Consider the following 21,562-nt stretch of genomic DNA (forward strand, 5'->3'; position numbering starts at 1 on the left):
GCCCTGCTCTGAGCTCCTGCTGCCTTCCCTTGTACCAGTGGAGGAGGGTGAAGATCAGCTCTGCACTCCCAAATCCCAAATCCCAAATCCCAAGTCCCAAATCCCAAATCCCAAATCCCTAAATGGTGGCTTGGGGTGCTGAACCTGCATCTTCAAAATGCATCAGCTGAGCTTGGACTCTTAGCTGTGCTTCTGAAAATCTGTTTTATAAATATTGTCACTGCTGAGTGATGGCAAGATTAGAGCTTGGGTTACCCTCTCTAAGCTCAGAAGTTGTGTGTGTGTTTGTGGAAATCAAACAGCTCCATTATTCCACAAAAGGAAAAAATAACCCAAAGATCCTTCAATGCAAGACTCTGTTTTTATGTGAAGGAACCTGACCTACACTGTCACTCATCAATGCATTTGATGTAATATTCACATCTGAGTTTCTTTCTTTCATAAGAAGGGGTGAAATGGAAAAGGAGATATTGCCAAATAACTGGAACATGCATTCAGAATAAAATATTCATGCAAGAAGGAAATGAGGTCTGTGCTTAAAAAAAGTGATTGTATGCTGTGATAGCAATTATGTACATTCAAATATTGTTCTTTTCTTCAAATCTTGGTTATAAATCCAAAATATATAATTGATCATTCTATCAATAATGCATTTCTAATTTTAAGGTGTGAAATAAAATCCCCTTGCTTATTTTTACAGGCTGACCCTTTAAAAAAAGTCTTTTTTGGCATTGGGTCTTCTCATGAGACACAAATAAAAGATCAAGAGGCTGGAATCTGTGATAAACTGACAGGGAAGTTCCTGTTTGGAGAACGCAATGCGTTTGAAGTTTCTGCAGATCCCAACTTTCCTTTTACCACAAAGGAAAGAAAGTGACTGCAAGATGAAAGAGCCTCTTTGGCTGTGCAGACCCATGATGGAATGCAATTTAATCTTTCAGTCACCATTTCTGCTCTGAACAGGTTAAAACAGAAACCCATTACCTTTGATTGCTGCATGAATAACTTGGTGGGCTCAGACCAGCCCATTCTATGGAAAACATCCTTACAGGTGACTCCAAATGTACATTTTGTGAGCTGTCTCAGCTTGGCAGTGAGTCTAAGGCAGTAAGAAGGGAAGGTTGCCTTTATCAAGGGGCTGTTTCTGTCTCTGTTGTGTTGGTCTCTTTGATCTCATTACTCTCCTCTGATATCCTAATTTCCCAGGACCTGCTCTCCTACAGGCTCTGGTGCCACAGTGGCCACCAGGAGGAATTTCCATGGATGCTCATCTGTAAAAGCTGCAGCTTCAGTGAGTTGCCATAGTTTGAAAAGCCTTGTTCATGTTGTTCTTGAGGTAGATTGACAAGAGGTTTGGCTTGAGGAAAATCATTACAGTCAGTTATATTTACTAATCTTTCCAAGCTCTCAAACTTGCTAAAGTGGCCAGAGACCAGTACTCACAGCTGAAGTGCTCTCTAAGAATCTCTCTTCTGCTCAACTCATCTCTCAAACTGAATTTCAACAAATGCTTCTCTTGGAGGAAAAAGGAAAGTAGTCTTTAGCTGCAATTATTTGTGGAAGTGAACACAAGAAAGAATGAAGCTTCTGAGGAAAACAATTTTTCTTCTCTCTTACCTAGCAAGAGGAATCTTGCTGAGGTGAGCAACTATCAGGGGATCTGATCAATAAAGCTTTTGCCTACCATGAAAGCAGAGGACTAAACACAAACTGTTTATTGTGTGATTGTAGAAGGAAATGGGTGTTGAACTTCTCATTAAGGGCTGCTGGAAGAACAGAGCCCCATTGTGCCAGGGCACTACAGACAAATACAACAAACACACAGTGGCTTCTTTGAAATGTTTTTCCTCTCCCAGGGAGCTGAGAGGATGGAAATGTGCTTTGAGAGGTTAGTCCTCAAAAACCAAACATGCAGGCACATCATCAAACACCCACTGGGCCATTCATTGATTGCTAGTCGCTCACAGTTGACTCTTAATGACAAACAAACTTATTTTCATGGTATCCCTTCATTTGTGTTCATGCTGTTGGGCACCTGGGAGAGGGGATAATGTGGAAGGCACAGAGAGCTGCAGGTCCCCAGTGACATCCAGCCCCTGATCTGATTGTCACCAGGGCACCAACAGCTCCTCCACACCAAAGACAAGTTCATGTCTCACTTCAAGCCTAGCAGTGTTTGGCTGTGTTATGATAATGTGGTGACAGCAGGGAGAAGCCCAGGGGTTTTTTTCTTTCTTTTTTGTTTGCTTTAGTGGGCAAAATTTAATCTGGGAAGAATATTTGTTTTTGGGAGGGCTCGGTTTATAAATCTTTGTATTACATGACTTCACCCTGGGTTTGTGATGTCATTTTGCTGTGTGTTTTCACTCTTTTGTGTGTACTAAGACTGTTTTTATATTTTGGGGTGGTTATTTTGGAGAAACAGTATTCCTCCCTATATCCTGTGGTCTTTTTCTATTCTGTAATAGTAATTATTTTGTATTTCCTTCAGGCAATGAGCCATTCCACTCAAGGGAGATAATCTTTTTTTCTTGCCATGAATTATGAGTATGAAGAGGCAGAGTATGTGGTTTTAACCTCCATTGCTGTTGGTTTTCACCTTTCTCAATCTTCTTTTCACACTATCTTTTTTAACCTAGCTCCTGGTCTTTTTGTGGTATTGCCTTTGTTTTTGCTGCAAGATAATGGAAGCTTAGCTGTGTCAGATGCTTGCATACCTGTTCCTTTAATCCAAGTAAATTAATCTTTATGAGTTCAAAATCAAAATACCTGAAGCCAAGAAGATCAGAAGGGACATCTCACTTGGGCTAGATGAAAGTGGAAAAATCAGGCTAATTCTAATGTTTCACAGATGGAAAGGCACAAAATACTTGACAAGCTGAAAGCTCAGTGTGATTTCAGTTACACAAATGTCAAATAAGCAATTATACAGAAGTCAGATTTCTCCTGTAAATTTGCAAAACAGTGGAACATTGTGCATAATTGCATTAGATATTGTTTTAAGGAAGAAACTCATATTCCAGGCTTCATTAGCTTTCAGAGTCCTTGAAACAAATTTGTTGAACACATCCTAAAAAGTTGGAGACGAGATTATAATTGATTTTTATTCACAGCAAGAGATTTAGTGGAGAATTAATGCTGCACTTTCAGTTGTATTTCTTTAAATACCTGTTGCCTTTAATTTTGATCTCTCTATTCTCAAGACCCTCCAGTCATGGCTCTGGGTAGTTTTTGACCCAGTTAACAGTGACTCAGCCTTTGCTGCCCCTGGGTTCCAGCTCTGCCCCTTGCCAGAGGTCACAGCAGAGATGCTGGAGGCAAATCTCTGATTCTACAATTCACAGTCTGACATTTTAATTGAATGACAGTTTAAATATCCTAGGCCATGACCTGGAGTGTCTGAGGAAAGGGACAGTGATCTGAATGTGAAAGTAGCTTAAAATCAATTTAGTCACCTGGAATCCCATTTCTCCTGGGAGCTTTGGACCAAACACTGAGCTTGTTCTGTCCTTATCTGCACCAAATGTCCACTGTTTGTACACATAATTATTATTATCCAGAGTCAGAAAGTGGCCTTGGAGCTGTGTCTGCTCAGAGGGGTGAAAGAGATGACCCTTGGAAAAGACTCTAAAGATGAGTTGATCATCTGATGCCAGATTTCATGTAAGGTTATTATTCTGTGTCATGGAAAGCTGCTCAGGTGTGTGGTCTCAGTGTCTTGTAGAGTTTTTTGTACTGTTTGGAGAGGGGATGGTGGCTCTGTTTCCCAGTGTCCTTAATGAAATGTATTTCTATTAGACATGTAAATTCTACACTAGGAAGAGTCTTATTTCTAGATAGTGCTAAATGCAGATAGTGCTGCTCTGAATCAATGGGATTAATCAATTCTTTCTGTCTGTTATGTTCCCTAATTTCTGTCTTTCTGAATTGTTTTGTTTTGCTGACACACTGTGACAATTTAGATTTGTGGTTCTGGGTTACAAGTGGAGCTCCCTCTGTTCCCATCAGCTCTTCATCTTTTGAAAACTAAAAACCTTTGATACTGCTCTCTTTTTAAACCTATTTCTTAAAAAGAATAATACAATATAAATCAGTGGCCAAAACAACTTCTGAAATTTGGTTTAGAAGCAGAAATTCGATTCTAAATGTCAAAGTACTGATAGGAACACCAGTAGATCCAGAGCAGAAAAATTACTAATCCCATTTCAATGCAGAATTATGGTTTCATGGGAGACATTCCACAAATGTTGGATGATACTAAAGAAATTAATAGAAAAGAAAAAGAAGACTTGTATTTCTGCTTACCTTCACAGAGGTCTATCCCTGCTTTTCTAACAAAGTCATGACCAACCTGTGGAAGCTGTAATGGAGCTGGAATAACACAAATTGCTGATCCTTGGGGATTGATGTATTTAGTGCTCTGAAGCCTTGCCCTGCCTCCATTATAGGAGATTCAGTAACAGGATGTTTTCTAGTGCTCTGCAACACTCAGAATTTCTGTATTGTTGCAATACAGATTTTGTTGATCCATGCTGTGAGCACTGACCTGTTATTTTTCCTTCTCTGTCTCAATCACACAGTAAATAGGGGGAGCACAGTAATTTTCAGGAATGGATGTGATTCCAAGCAGCAAAAGCATGTTCTCTATTTGCTCTGTGATGAAAGCTGTAAAAGAATCCCTCCACAACAGGCTATTGATCCTTATAAAGTGCATCTGCACAAGTTTACTCATTATCATCCAAAGAAACAAATTCTTTCTTTCCTCTCAAGGTGAAGTATTCTGAATGACAAGCACAAGAGAAATAATACAGTAATTTGCTGATTTAAGGTGTGGGAAGTTGATTCACATTTTGCAGAAACAGCAGTGATTGTCAGTCTACCTATGAAGGATTTTTTGCCTTCAGATAGAAGGATGCTTTTGACATATTTTGCACTAGAGTTTATTAAATAGAAGAACAAAATGAACACCTAATTTGTGTTGTTGTAAGTCAGTGTTTGCATATACAGCTGTGATATTTGAAATGCCTCTTTATTCTAAAGACAAATTGACAGTTCCTGCTGGGGCCAGTGTCCTGTGCTGGTAACAAGTGCTGACAAAATTGCACCAAGCTGCTGCAGCTCCCCCTTTACTGCATTGCTTTGTGCAGAAATGTTAAATGTATTCTGCACAGACCACCTACAATCCATCTCTTTTGACTCCTTTATTGGTATTTCTGCCTTTCAGAGTTTGAACAACCCTATTGCCATTTGGAATTCTTCTGGTAACTCATTCTCCAGTGAGCTCTTGTAGGAGTTGTGTTTGTAGGGCTGCCCAAACTGGGGGGTTTGGGTTGCATCCTTCAACCTCCTGTTCTGCACAGGCAGTGAGAGGATGTGTCTGGAGCGAAAAGGGAGACTGAGAAGGAGCTCAAATTCTTTCTGTGTGGCAGCTCTCTTCCCATAGGAAGGGGTGAGGGTGCTTGTTTTGTGCAGTCACTAAGCCCAGCTTTTGGAAATGTCAGCTCCTGGCTCCTGCTTGTGGGAGCCCAGGGTGTCCCCCTGGCCTCCTTGGGGGTCTCAAAACCCCCCTAGTGAGGGTCTCAAAGACTCTGAGAGAGACCCTGGTGTCTCAGGTGCTGGATTCTAACCCCTGGGGAAAATTACCAACACAAAGAGAATGGAAACAAGCTGCCAAAATTAATGAAGTGTAAATTAGACTTTTAGAACGTAGATAAATAGGTTTTTTGGAATGTTTGTGATAAGGGACACGTGGCCAAGATGGAGAATTTGGGGGGTGGACACCTTTTCCTCCTTCTTCTCCCTGTCATCCATGCTGGGTGACACGTTGGCACTTTTAGATTGGATGGGGTCAGGGCTGGACCATTTAACAAGATTGTATTGTATTGGAAAATTGTTGTAAACGTGTAATTTAGTATATAAGATCAGCCCTGCCTTCACCAGGCAGATCCCACTATAGATGCCAGGCAAAAAGTCCCTGAGATAAATAATAAACAATCCCTGGAACAAGAGAAAACCATCTCCTGCAATCTCATTTTGGCTGCTTGAGAGAAAACCAGGGTTTGAACCACCTCATGTCCCTCTGGAGGATCTTGGGGCAAAGGAGAAACCCCAGAGTGGGGCACTGCAGACACCAGCCAGGGCAGCACAGCCCCTGGAATTTGCTTCCCTTCAATTCCCCAGCACTGTCAGCATCCCTGGCAGGCACAGCTCTGGCTGCACAAGTGGGGCTGTGTGTTTCTGTTTTGACAGGAGAAGTTTGCTGTGCCTCAGATGCTGCAGAGGCAGCAGCTCACTCACATCTTACAGCTGCCCTTAAGGAAAGGTATAAGTCAATATTATTTCAGGCAGAATAAAAGGCAGAGTGTGTTAATAGAATAATAATGACAGAAGCACTCAAAGACTGCCTTGCTGCCTGAGATGACTTGGTTGCAGCAAGGCAGGACGCAATCAAATCATTAACTCCTTGTTTCCAGAGGTGGTTTTGTGCCCATCTGTGGGTACCTGCCCTGCCCAGCCCCACAGCTGCTGGCCACATACAGATTTAAAATATGCAAATTCTGTTTCTTGCAACCTTTAAAATATATATATATAGATATTTATTTTTTTTTCACACATTTCTTCTCCATACTTGGAGCTTGGTGAATTTTGCTCTCTAATTATTTTTTTTGGGGAGGGTTATGTGAGAATAACAAGAGGAGAAAAACTCATGTTTGACAACTCCCAATTTTCTCTTCAATGTGCACAAAGGGCACTTCCTAAAAGCAGCAGCTTCCTCCACAAATGTAAATTAATTTGTTTTTTCAGTAAAACCAGGAGGAGTTTGCCTTGTTCTGGGGAGGGATTTATTCAAATGTACAAAACCAAATATAAGTTGCTGTTTGAGGTGTATTAGTGTGAGCAAGAGGGACAGCAGGAGTTTACCTGGAGCAGGATCCATGGACCTTGGGGGATTTTGGGCAGGAAAGATTTCAGAGAGCCAGACAGAGCAGCAGGATCATTTTTGGGGCTTACACAGAGAATCCTTGTTCCCATCTCTGAAACTGGGAATGTAGGCAGCCCCTGCCAGAGCCTGGGGAGTTCTGCATCCCTAAAGTGCCTGGGAAGGTGGGAGGTGGAGGAAATGCTCTCTGTGAAATAAAGTCAGCCTTGGCTTTCTGTTGAACAGCTCAGCAACACAAGTTCATGTTTTCTGGGTGCAAAAAAAAGCCTTTGACTAATTTGATCTGTGTGATGGGACAGGAAATAAGCCAGGGCTGGGGAAGTTTAAGGTTTTACAAGAAAGACTTGAAAAGGAAAGGGGGGAAAAGCAATATTTCTGGATTGCTCAGCTAAAGAATAGTCTTAGTGCAGTTGGATAATAGTTAGAGATGGAATTCCATACATGAAAAGAAATACAATTCTGGATGATGACCAAGCAATGTTCTTCAGAGTCTCATAAAAGCAAGGTAAAAATAGGATTGTTAGAAGAGAATTTGATCTCAAAAATATTGGAAAGTATTTTTCTAGCAGAACACCTAAAGGAAAGTGGAAAGAGAATCCACCCAGGGACTTGTTGTGTTGAGGCCTTTCTGCAAACAGATAGTAGAGTTATCACTTCTTTGCTAGAAGGATTTTATAAATTCCTTGGGGATAGTTCTCATTGGTATCTGAAGGAGGAAGTCAAGTTCAAGGCATTGAAATGTAATGCAAAAAGGCAAACTGTAAAATAGAGCCAGATAAACCAGAAATCCAAGAGATCCTCATACACTGTTTAGATTAATTCTAAATATGAAAGATTTATCTTTTAACATTCCCCTGGGCACTTTCAGCCATCCCTGCATCTGCTTACCAAGGCTGTGACATTTTCCAAATGCCCTCTGCTTTTAGTAATTTTAAACCCTGTTCCAAAGCATGTTATTGTTCTGTCTGAATATTAAGTTTTAAGCAAGGTAATGGATTACATTTTGAAGAGCTGCATGATTACTCTCATCTGTGCTAGTTAAACCTGGATTTTTACCTTGGCTGGATTAATTTCAAACTGACAAAACAGCTCTTGCTGGAGCTGGAGGAGAATCTGAGTCTTGCAAGCAATGCAAAGTCACCCCAGCTGGGAGTGTCAGCTCAGTGTCACTGCTGCAGGTGCTTTATATTCTTTATTTCACACTTACAATCAACCCAAAAGCTCACACCTTCACAGGGCAACACTGTGATGGGGTATTTCTGGTTGTGAGCATTTCTAGGAGTGTCAGCTTTCCAGCCAGGGCAAGAACCTGCTTTTATAAATGTGCAGAGCAGGACCCATCCCTCCTGCTGCAAACTGCTGCCCTGGGGTGGGTTACTTTGGAAAACCCAGCTAGGAGGCAAATTTCAAACAAAATTCTGCTATTTCCTGGCAACCAGCAGAGCTAAATTAAGCTGGCCAATTCCTGCTAAAATCACAGCAGGGAAAGCAGAACAAGCAAAGAATTCTATCTTGCAGTTAGATCCTGTGCTATTTTTGAGTCTGCTGCATCATTCTGAATGACACATTTGGATGCTCCCAGACCTGTGTGCCCTCTGCAAACACACCTGGCAGTAAATGCAGGTTGCACAGGTACCCTGAGGGATCTTGGCTCTGAGTCACTGTCACCACCCTTGTGCCCACTGCACCAGTCTGAGCAGGAAGAGAATGAAAGTTCTGATATCCAAATATATTTGCAATTTCTTTGCTTCACAGCAGAAGCCATTAGAGGAGAGGGATTCAGCAGCTGCTGCAGCTTGGTGTTTGTAGGAAAGCAGCTTTATTTCTTGGTTAGGAGTTAAAAACAGGTAAAAGTGTTTACTCAGGCCTTGTATTTAAAGCTCAGGTACAGCATGGCTCCTGCTCAAAGCAAGCCCTGTTCTGGGGATGACCAGCCCCTCTGGGCTGCTGGAGATGCTGGGTCCCAGTTCTGCAGTGTGCCGAACATTCAAACATTTAAACATTTAAACATTTAATGCCTCCTCCATTCTGGAATGCTCCAATGTGCAGCAAAGAGACTGAAATCACTGCTTGGGCAAAGGAGAAAAGTAATATCCCTGGAATTGCCAGGGTTTGAAAGAATGAGCAAAGTCATTGCCTCTTTCAGCATTCAAAGTGAGTTTTATTCCAATCTGCCGAGTGAGGTGCTGCATGTTTCCATGTTGAGCTCGCAGACACTCTGGGTGTGCTGCTGAAGATCCCAGCACAGCAAGGTGCTGCCCAGTGTTCCTGGGGGGAGCAGCTCAGGGTCTCCCCTGCCCATCACAGGCTTCCTGCAGCATCAAAAGCAGCTCAAGATGTCCAAGGTTTTGGATCAGAAGAGTCTCAGGTGTGATGTGCCAGCAGCTCACCAGTGTCTGGCCTCAGCTGCCTCCATTCACCCCCAGTGCTCACAAGAAATATGTAAAGCCAAATAAAGAGATGTAATAAATAGGACCTGGTTAATTTATTCACTCAATAAAACATCAATAGCCTGAAGTTAACTGAGCAAAACCAGGCTCACACTAAAATGCTAAATTAATACCTCCCTGCTGCCCAGAAACCATGCTCAAGTGCATTTTGTAGAAGTTGAGAAAAGTGGCATTAAGTGTAAATGTGTTTTAAAGATTATTAGAAAGGGCACTCCTTGTGAGTAATTCAGTTTTTTAGCATTATGTTTAGAATACTTTAAAATAAATTGTATTGGCAGCTCCTGAACAGAACTGCCTAGCCACAGCCATCTATAAAGATGTTAAAACCCAAGAGGTTTGATCCCTTTTTTCACCAGCTACCCAACAGTTGGAAGTTTTTCACCATCTGGTATTTATTACCTCCTTCTCTCCTCTGTGGACACCCTGGGGTGTCACAGAGCAGCTGGGGCTGGTTGTCACCTCCTTGCAGGAAGAATTACCCATTCTCTGGGTAGTTACTCTATTTTCTAGTGCTGTTTGCCAGGCAGGCTCCTGGCACTGTGTCCTTTATGGGATGGCTGCAGCCCCTTTTCAGCAATGCTCCTCACCCTGGGCTGGTTTCTGGGGGTAAAACCCACTGCCACAAATCCCAGCCTGCCTATGAAAGGGCTCTGCTCCTCCTGATGGCCTGAAAAATGAGGGAGTCTCAAAGAGTAGCTGAAAATAGGGAGGGGTAGAAGTTAAATAACTGGGCAGTAAAGTGAATTTTAAAACGTGGGTGTTGAATGGGCAATACAGCAGAGAGGGAGATGACACCCCATCCCTGAGCTAACCATGGTTCCTGTGCCTGCAGCTCCCTGGGCTGGCCTTTGCAAGCTGATAAATGGCTCTTTGCAGCCTTTTTTATTTTACTTTTTTTATTGCTTGCAGCATTTGTTTTAGCCACAGCAGGGAAAAGTCTCTCTGAAAGTAAAAAGCTGACACGTGTGAAGGAAACCCACAGCCCATAACATCATTTAGCAGGAAGGGTTTTTATGTTGTTTCCCAGTTTCCATCTCTGTGATGCATTTTCAGTGATGGATGATGCTGGGAGGGATCCTGGGCAGCTCCTGGTGCTCTGCCCTCACCTGCAGCAGTGCCTCACCTGGGCTGCTCCTTCCATCCTGACCCAGAGGCAGGGAAAGCAGGAAATCTGATGTTTTCCTCTGTCTAGTGATCCTCTTACAGGATATGGGTGTCAAACACGCTCCTGTGCTGTGAACCCTGGATTGCAATGCAATAATTCTTGTCTGGACTATTTCTCTAAGCTTTGTGCAAATTGCTAATGTCATTTTACTTATAAATTATAAATGTTTCTGCAATATGCCAGGTAATTTAATACTCCCTAGAAATTAAGCCATTAATCCAATCTCCATCAGACATTTTTGTGCTTTTTCCTGTAATAATGCACAAGAAAGGCTCTCTTAAAAACCATCAAAATACTACATTGTCCTTCTTCAAATCTCTCCTTGACTTTTGCCCCTAGAGCACTGCCAATAAAATATTCAGCAACAGCTTGGCAGCTACTCTTCTCTAACCACTGCTTATTGCATTAGTCACAATTATCTCTCTTTATATCCTCCTGCTGTTATTCCAACTCTTGTGGCCTTTTCCAGTAGTGCAAATACATATGCATGCCCTTGAATTCATGAACAGGATGAATAATCACTTTGGAGTCTTTGGAACAACCTACCTTCTTCAAGATAAGGATGTGAACAAGTGTTCAGTCACAGCTTTAAATTGTGAAGTCTTTGGAGCAGGAATTGGTTTCTGGTAGGTCTGTATAATGTGTTTTGTACTAGAGGACCATAACTGGACTTCTGTCCTACTGTGCATAAAATGCAAAGGTTTAGAGGTTTACAACTCTTTATAACATAGCTCAGTAAATATGAAGGTGGTACTTTTGAAAGCAGTAATTAATCACAGCAAAATAATTGGCAGCTAAGGCGAAGTGGAAACCTCTAAAGAAGTAACCAGGAATTAAAGCCAGCAATGTGGTGGTGTTTGGTAAAAATTACAAAGTGCACTGGGAGGGCAGGAGTTCCAGCAGGGAACTCCTCAGCTGCAGGAGCCCTGGGCAAGCCAGGCTCACCCAGCTGGGTGTCCTTGCCAAGGGGCAATTCCAGCTCATTCCCAGCCTGCTGGACAGGAGAGGGATGCTGCTGCTGCTGTTCTCTGCATTCTCACCTTCCCCCAGGGTTTCATGGATGGTTTTCCCATTTAATCATCCCTGATGCTGGCCCCTGCTTGCACACAGCTCTGGCAGTGTCTGTCTGCAGTGTGTAAGTGAATTCTTCACAGGAATTGCCTGTTGGGAGATGAGCAGGGACAAGTGACAAACTCACAGGCAGCTGCTCATTTGCTCCTGATGTTTGGTTTTGCTCCCTGCAGTTGCATTCCTGCCAGGAGCAATCACATCCTCATCCTCACCAGTCCTGGTGCCTGTGACCCACAGAGGGACCCCACAGAGCTGAGACTGGCTGAAGAGCTGCTACTGCCAAATCTGCTGGGGCTAAATCTGAGCTCACACAGTCAGTGGAAGACTCTCATTGGTTTTAGTGGACTTTGGGTTCTTGGCTATACAGTTACAAGGCAGTAAGTGCCTGGAGGGACAGGCTTTAAACACCACGGTGTGGCAAGTGCTGAGCTGCAGGTGTGTCTGTGGTCAGTGCTCAGCAGTGGGAGTGAGCACATTGCTTCACACCAGATGTGCTTGAGTCAGCCCTCACAACATTTTGGTGAGCAATTAAAAGCCCTCACATTAGTGGGAACCTGGATGCTTTCCTCCCAATGATGATTTACTGCATGAAAAAAAAAAAAATGAGGTGTAGGGATGTTTTGGATTGCAGCCCACAGGATGGAAGTGAATGATCACAGACTGGAGCCATCCTTCACTGTGCTGTCATCGTCTATTGGAAAGCTGGAGGATGTAAGCAGCAGCTGTCCAGGGAGACAAATCAGTTGAAAAAAATTATGTCTTACAGGTTTCCAGATAGTGACCCTGGGAAGATAATCAATTATAAAATCAATGTAATACATGGAACTTGGGATCTCATTCTGAGCATGCTGGGTTTTGAAAGATTCTGGCTGTGCTGGAAAATGAATGCTGCAGGAGTCTTCCTCCTGTCTTGATAAAAGATGATTTTATAAGCTGGAACAATCCTCATTCACACATGCCAGCACGTTCTCCTCCTCTCAGCACACTGCCTGCAGGATTTCAGTGCTCCCCTTGTACACTTCTTTTAACACATGGAATGTGTGCAGATGTTGTGATGCTGCATCAGATGGAACAGGTTTAGGGGCTGGCTCCAGGATCCCTGAGTGTTCCATGCAGAAATCTTGATTGCAGTAAAGTCAAGGCAAAGCTCCCACTGGCTTTGGAGTGGTTATTTGTTCTTCCTCCCTTCTGTTTTGGAGTTGCCTTTTTTCTTCCTACCTGGACTTTTAAATATGCTATTTGATTATTAAAGCAGTTTTTCTTACCCTTTAGAGTGTGTAACCACTGTGGCAGCACAGTGGCCTCTTCCCAGATGTGCCTATGAAGTATTTTCTGACCAGAGCATTGTACCTGCTGCAGGAGAATAAAATAAAGACAAATTGAGTGGCCCATAGCTAAAAACAAAGGTGGTGGCACAGCTGGGACGTGAACCATGGGGCTGCCTCTGCCTGAGCTGCTGCTTTGTCTTTCTCTTTTATTTTCAAAAATGCCAGACAGAGACAAGATTATAGGTGTAATTAAAAGTCCTGAGGATTCATGTCCCTCACTGTCTTGTCTACTTTTCTAAAAGCAAGGTCTCTACAAGAAAGTAGCTAATGGAAATTTGATGTCTGTTTTCAGGTGCCTGCCTAACAACACTTTAATGTTTAATTGTTTGATGTTTGGGAATACAATGTAACTGCACTACAAAAATCAATATTCTTAAATATTCCATTTGAGAACCCCAAAATGAATTTCTAATATCTATTAGGTTTCTCTGAATTATTTTCTACTGAGTTCATAAATGGCATTAAAAGATGCCATTGCTAGAAAACAAATGAATACTGTTTCTGGGAAGAGGATTTACAGCATACATGAATGCATACAGAAACGTAAGATGAATCTCATTAAACTTGAGATCCATATTGTGGCATGATCAGTGATGAAGTTTGAGGTGTGACTGGTGTTTTGAGCTGTGTTATTTTGGACACTCTCACTCCAGGCTCATGGGGCAGGTTTGATTCAATCTGAGCTACATCACTCCCCAAAATTAGGTGGTTATTGCTAGAGGAAGAAATTCCTTCTTCTTGCCCTAGAAGTCAGCAGTGTTTGCCAGCATGCATTTTTACAATATTGGTTTTATAGGAGCAGTTTCTCACTTTTACTCATTTGAGAATTGAATTAGTTTTTGCTGCTGCTTCACTGACTTCACAGAACATTTCCCCACAATCATTTAACATGCTATTAAATTCTAGAGCATGTTGTCAGTACATCTGATAATTTGATTTTGAATGATGTTTGTGTCATTGCTAAGAATTTTAGTCAGCAACAGCAACACTGGTAATATGTAGTGATGTTACATCTCCCAAACTTCTGAGCCTCCATTCACTTCCACTTGCTGCTTTTGCATTTTCATCACCTTCTTCAGTTTCCTTATTTAGAGAAATCTGTGCACAACTGGATTTCATAAAGCTGTTTTTAAACAGTTTGCAGCTCCCAATCTACAGAACATGAAGCACTCTGAGGATTGCACTTCTCTCTAAATGTCTTTATGTTTCATGTTGTTATATCAAAGCCAGAGGAGCTCTAATAAATTATTAACTGTGGCCAGCTGCTGATTCTCCAGCTCTGGGCCTTTTGCATGAGCAGCTCATTCCCTGGAAATGGATCCTTTCAGAGCCAGCTGGAAAATACCAAATATGAGAAATATTTGGTGTGACCAAATGTCATCTGACAGAGCAGTCAGCCTGGCTCAAGCAATTGATCATGTGGAAGGTGTGCTCCAAAGTGAAGGAAAATGAAAATAAAAATAAAAATATAATAATAATAATAACTATTATTATTATTATTATTATTACTATTATTATTATTACATTAAAAAAAGAAAAGAAAGAAAAAAGAGCAAAAGAAAAAAATTAGACTTTGTATTAGGTTGTAATTTTGACTCTTCTAGGGCTTTGGACTGGAGAGTTGTTTTTACTTTCAATTGGGATTTTATTTTTATTTGGGATTTTATGTCAAAAGCTTTTAGTACAAATTTTAACATTTAAGACTTTTTGTTTTTTGAGATCGATACGTTTTTATAATGAACAATATTTTTACTATATCTTTATTATTTCTAAAACTCTGTTTTAAAACTCTCCCAGAAACTTGCTTTTTAAAACTTATTTTTTATATTTATATTAATATTTTTAGATTATATATAAATAATATATAATTATGTATATATATTATATTATACAAATACTTAAAACTATATATTTTAACTCTCACTAAAACTTGTTGACCTCTCTCTAAAAAAAAACTCAAAAAAATCTCTGTTTTGGGGTTGGTTTGACCATTTTTTGGGAGAAGTGATGCACCCTGCTTAGTAGAAAAACTCTCAATTTTCAGTTTATTGTTTTTTGTGTGTTTTTGGTTTCTCCCTAAAAGTCTTGTCCTGGAGAATCCTCCAGTGTCTGGTGAATACTTTGCTTTGGGAACATTTAATCCAGCGTGGGCTCCAGCAGTAATTAGCAACAGGGATATTTATGGAGACACTCTAACCTGCTTTGTTCAGGAATATTTCACCCTGGTACAAATTTCACAGCCAATAAATCACTAATGAAAATGTCATTTCCCAGCTGCATTTTACCTGACGTGCTGTTAATCTTGCTGCACCCATTGGAGGCAGAATTACTGCCAGATTTGCAACACAGGGAGGAATTGATTTTTAATTAGTGACCCCAATAGTGTAGGTTAAAAATGATTTGATTTTAAAATGGTGATTTAATGGCCTTTCTCATATAATGGCATCAGTTTCGTTGCCTGCACTGATGTTTTTTAGGCTGCCATTCAAGCAGATGCTTTGAAGGACAACAAAACAAGAGTTGGGATCAAAGGAGGGATCCATTCAACTCCTGGATGACATTTCATAAAGGAAATTATTGCAAGACAGATCATCATCAATTATTTTGCCTGATTGATGAGTTTTATCCATTTTCCTAAAGTAATTTATATCATGGCCAGCATGTGGACAGACATTTTAATTTTAGGGAATGGCACAGCACAAAAAGAGTGTGGATTCCCTGAGACTGTCACTGCAGGTTAATCAGCCAAATGAAGAATGTTAATGAAATATTAGAGTAGGGTGATCACTGCTAAAAATGATGAGGAAAAAGGGTGTGAATCATGCCATAGGAGGGAGCTATAGACTCTCCTTTCCTGGAAGTCAGCTGCATTTTATTATCCTGCATATTGCTGAATGCAGATGCTTACAATAAAAAAAACCAAACCAAACCAAACCAAACCAAACTAAACCAAAACAAACTAAACCAAAACAAAACAAAACAAAAAAACAAAAACAAAAACAAAAAAAAACACAAACAAAAAACCCCACAAAATAACCTAATCATTGGTCAGTGTCAGTGAAGCTTGAGCTCATTAGACTCTGTCAAAATCTGGATTTGCAGAAATCAAGCCCTGTTCTGAGTCTGTAGGTGTGATAATTCCATATATTCCTCATGTGTCTCCTGCAGTGGATTTTCCTCCAGGGAGGATAACCAGGCTGTCTGTAGGTTAAATTTTGAGATCTCTGTCTTGGTTATTGGACACACAAGTGGAGTAAATATTTCTGAAATAAGCCTTTTTCTGTGACTGTGCTAAAATAGGAATTTAAAAGCTTGAGCTACTCAGAGTCCACCAAAATCAAAGCTGTTTTTTCTATTCACATTGCTAAGTTTTGGAGCAAAGCTCAATTCCTGAATTCAGAGCACTCCTTGTCTGTCATGACTAAGAACTGCATCATGCTGAGACCAAGGAGCTGTGAGATAATAAAACACCAAGGAGTTGTGAGATGACAAAACTCTCCTCTCCCAGACTGCAGCTCCTGTGTTTTTATAGGGGCTCATAACTGGCATTATTCACTGGAGACAGCTCCTGTCTCTGGGGGGCTTTGTCTGAATCAGCCCCCAAAAGGCACCCGGAGAGGAAAGGCAAACATCTCTGAGAGCAGAGCAGCCAGGAGGGTCACCATTGATTGATCAGCCATGATCACCATTGATTGATTGATTGATCAGCCATGATCACCATTGATTGATTGATCAACCATTATCACTATTGATTGATTGATCAACCATGATCACTATTGATTGATTGATCAGCCATTATCACCATTGATTGATTGATTGATTGATCAGCCATGATCACTATTGATTGATTGATCAGCCATGATCACCATTGATTGATTGATTGATTGATCATCCATGATCACTATTGATTGATTGATCAACCATTATCACTATTGATTGATTGATCAGCCATGATCACTATTAATTGATTGATCAGCCATTATCACTGTTGATTGATTGATCAACCATTATCACTATTGATTGACTGATCAACCAAGATCACTATTGATTGATTGATCAACCATTATCACTATTGATTGACTGATCAACCAAGATCACTATTGATTGATTGATCAACCATTATCACTATTGATTGATTGATCAACCAAGATCACTATTGATTGATTGATCAACCATGATCACTATTGATTGATTGATCAGCCATTATCACTATTGATTGACTGATCAACCAAGATCACTATTGATTGATTGATCAACCATTATCACTATTGATTGATTGATCAACCAAGATCACTATTGATTGATTGATCAACCATGATCACTATTGATTGATTGATCAGCCATTATCACTATTGATTGATTGATCAACCATGATCACTATTGATTGATTGATCAACCATTATCACTATTGATTGATTGATCAGCCATGATCACTATTGATTGATTGATCAACCAAGATCACTATTGATTCTCCCTGAGCTCTCAGGGGGAAAGCACCAAGTCAAACAAGCATCCTGCTCTGCACATCAAACCTCAGCACTAGGGCAGCATAGAAATGGTGCAGGGGCTCTTGGGGCTCCTTCCCTTGTGTTCTGCCCCCAAGTGCATCTGCAGAGTTGTGGAGTTTGAGAGCAGCACTGCTCTGGGGCTCTGTGCTCTCCAAGCCTGAGGGATGAGCCCCCAGCTGCTCACACAGCTTGGAGGGGCAGCCCTGCTCTACCTCTGCTTTTAGCCCACTATTTATTTATTTTTTAACTAAAGTTACTTATTCTGTGTTGGTGCATTTGCCACAGATTTGCTCCCCTGTGCTGGTGGGAGAGCTCCAAGCAGCCTGTCTGTGAATTCATGAGCCAACCCTGCAGGGCAGGGGCAGTTTGGAAGGATGAATCCCCAGCTCAGATTGTCAAAAAAAACCACTTTTGTCAAGTGGTTTGACAAAATGGCACGTGAGGTTCATTGCTGATAAATGTGCAGTGATGCACATGGGAGGAGAAACACACTTGGTGATGGTCTCTGAACGAGTTATTAACTCCAAGATCTCTCCTGAGTGGTTTTATAGGACTATCCATTATATTGTCAATACAGCAGCAAAGTAAAACTAAACAAACCAAAAACCCAGCTAGAACTGGAGTAATTACCAGGGAAAGACTGGAGAATAAACCAGAAAGTGTTGCTGCCTGTGCTGGGCACTCCACATCCTGACAGGGAGTTGTAAGGCTGAGATCTGCAGGAACACCTGTGGAAAAATGGATATTTTATTATAGAGGTAACAAAGCTGTTACTGACATGGAAAAATCTGCTTTGTTGTAAATCTCTTTCCAATAGTTCCCTTATGCCTTATTTTCAGTACAATTTAGTGTGGCTACCCATCAGACAATAGAATGATGACTTGCTATAGCTAAAACATGCATTAGAAAAAAAAAATGTTTTATCTGATGTAGTCTTAAAAGAGAAAGCATTCATTGCTAAAAAATGTGCTTCACCAATGCACAGTTCAGGAAAAGTCACCTGTGCCTGTGTCCTTCTCCTGATTAGGCTGAAATTGAGACTTCCAGAAGCATCTCCTGGGCCAGCCTGTCCTGTCCCTGCCCAGCCTGGCTCAGAGCAGCACCTCTGGCTGTCCCCAGTGCCACCAGCTGTGCTCCAGTCCCTGTGGGAATTCACTGCTGCATCCCCTGGCTCAGATTTTCCAAGCTGCATGGGGTGTTTAAAACAGGAGTAGAAGGGGGGAGGGATGAGTTGTAATCAGAATTCCTTTTTTTTCTTTTTTTTATCAGCCTCATCCTCACTGCTTGGCTGCTTCACTCTTTCATTCTCATGATCCATGGCTGCACTGCTGGAGGGTCTGTGTGGTTTTAGGGCCCTTTGAGGATGTAATTCAGACTGGTTTGTAAATATCTCTGTATCTTCCAGCCTCTGAGTGGGATTTTTCTGCTGATTGTACCTTTTCCCCATTCTTTGTGCATTCTGTTTGCTTACATTCTGTTTTTTTTCTTGGAGAGATTATTCACCTAGACCTGGAGCCCTTCATTTTTTCTGTCCATGACTTTGACAAAAGCTCTTGGGAAATTCACCATCCTGAATTCAAGAATTTCCAGCCTGTCAAGTACCCATGGACCCTGAACACATTGGCCCAGATGGTTCCCAAATTCTTTAATTCAGCAAAGTTTGTCCTTCAGGTTTGGTTTTGATTATCTTTCCATTTAATTTAAACAGAATCACCTTCTTCCCACTCAATACCAATTTACTGCTCAAAGTCACACCTGTCATTGCTTACAAGACTGAGTCTAGAATAGCAAAAGCTCTTGTTGGTTCAGTGTTTTAGCAACTTGGACTTCATTCCTCTCACATGGATAAAGAAACCCCACACCTTTCAGGGGGGAAAAAGAAAATAAGGGCCCAGAGTCAGTGGCTGGGGCTGCCAGGTACCTGCCCAGGTGTGGAGCAGCTTCCACCTGCTGGCAGGGGGTTGTTGGAGAGATTATGGCACAGACATTTTTTGAGTAGATGACAGTTGCTGTATCATCTTCATTATGCCTCCCAAATAACTGGAAGATAAAATATATTCCCTCTCCATGCATTTCCTAAAAATACCTGCTTGAAATCTGAAACTCCTTAACAAGTGAATCATTCACTTCTTACACCCAGCAATTCCCTCAAACAGTGGATTTTAAATAAACTGAAAAGAAGGTCTGGAACTTGCTTTTCACATCTCTTCCAACCCAAACCATTCTATGAATCCATGACTTCCCACCTCCTATCTAAATTATTACCTGCCTGGAAGTTGAAGTTCTTTTCTCTCAGCCTGTGCTCTCTTCTACACCCAGTCCCATCTTTGTCTAGGGGGCCAAATCCTTCAGCCCTGCTGCTTAAGTGTAATCTGATTTTCCCAGTTTTATGCTATGCTTTTCCCCAATTCTGATGCATAGAAATCTGTAGTTTACCTGTGGGCTAACCATTTGATCCTGCCTGGAACAGAATGGAGGAGCTGGCTGCAGTCATTCTCCTCCCTGGATCATGGTGATCTCAGCTGGGGTCAATTTGTCAGCAATACAAGCAGGGGAACTGCAGTGGGCCTGATCTGCATGAATGGAGCAGCAGAAAATGCACAGCCCTGTGATTTAAATTAATATTGATCCCACTAATAGGAATCAGAGGACCAAAATAAATTACATAAATGGAGTAATCAAGACGAAAAATTTCTACAGAGTAACCTTGTGTTAATGGAGCTGATTTTTCTGGTGTCAGGTAAAGACAGAGAGAAGGATAACACACCATTTGTTTGGAAAGTTAGTGGGCACTGCTGGCTGCTGCTCTGGCTGCCCAGGGCTGCTAAGACAGGAGATTATTTCTGAGGACCCAAGACAGACTTGAAAAAAAACTATTTTTTCTTGTGTTGCCTGACTCTCTGTGAAAATACCCCAAAGCCTGAGGCTGCCAGCAGGTTTTGTATGTGTGATTTGCAGCCCCATTTCCCTTCCTGGGGGAGTGTCCCCCTGGCAGGAGCTCAGGTGTGTGCAGGAGCTCAGGTGTGTGCAGGAGCTCAGGTGTGCTGGCAGGAGCTCAGGTGTGCCCTGCAGGAGCTCAGGTGTGCTCTGCAGGAGCTCAGGTGTGTGCAGGAGCTCAGGTGTGCCCTGCAGGAGCTCAGGTGTGTGCAGGAGCTCAGGTGTGCCCTGCAGGAGCTCAGGTGTGCCCTGCAGGAGCTCAGGTGTGTGCAGGAGCTCAGGTGTGCCCTGCAGGAGCTCAGGTGTGCCCTGCAGGAGCTCAGGTATGTGCAGGAGCTCAGGTGTGCCCTGCAGGAGCTCAGGTGTGCCCTGCAGGAGCTCAGGTGTGTGCAGGAGCTCAGGTGTGCCCTGCAGGAGCTCAGGTGTGCCCTGCAGGAGCTCAGGTGTGTGCAGGAGCTCAGGTGTGCCCTGCAGGAGCTCAGGTGTGTGCAGGAGCTCAGGTGTGCCCTGCAGGAGCTCAGGTGTGCCCTGCAGGAGCTCAGGTGTGTGCAGGAGCTCAGGTGTGCCCTGCAGGAGCTCAGGTGTGCTGGCAGGAGCTCAGGTGTGCCCTGCAGGAGCTCAGGTGTGCTGGCAGGAGCTCAGGTGTGCCCTGCAGGAGCTCAGGTGTGCCCTACAGGAGCTCAGGTGTGTGCAGGAGCTCAGGTGTGTGCAGGAGCTCAGGTGTGCCCTGCAGGAGCTCAGGTGTGTGCAGGAGCTCAGGTGTGTGCAGGAGCTCAGGTGTGCCCTGCAGGAGCTCAGGTGTGCTGGCAGGAGCTCAGGTGTGTGCAGGAGCTCAGGTGTGTTTGCTGTGGCAGGAGGAGTCCAGGAGATTTCTCTTGCTGAGGAATGGATATGCAGAGTGGGACTCAGGCATTGTCCTCTCTGGGGAAAAGCCAGGCAGAAACCCTCAGTCCCAGCTGAGCTCTGACACAGCCAGAAATCTTTTGGCATCTTTAATCTCAGGGTGTTCAAAAGGGCACTGGTGCCTGGTGGGTGCTTGTTTCAAACTTGTTCTGTGACTTCTCCACTCAGCACATCAGGAATTTGTTTCCCCTGCTTCCCAAGCTGTCAGCTGGGCTCAGGTGTTCATTTCAGGTATTCAATAACTGCACATCCCATGTGTG

The sequence above is a fragment of the Erithacus rubecula genome, assembly GCF_903797595.1.
Source record: "Erithacus rubecula genome assembly, chromosome: 17".
NCBI lineage: Eukaryota > Metazoa > Chordata > Aves > Passeriformes > Muscicapidae > Erithacus > Erithacus rubecula.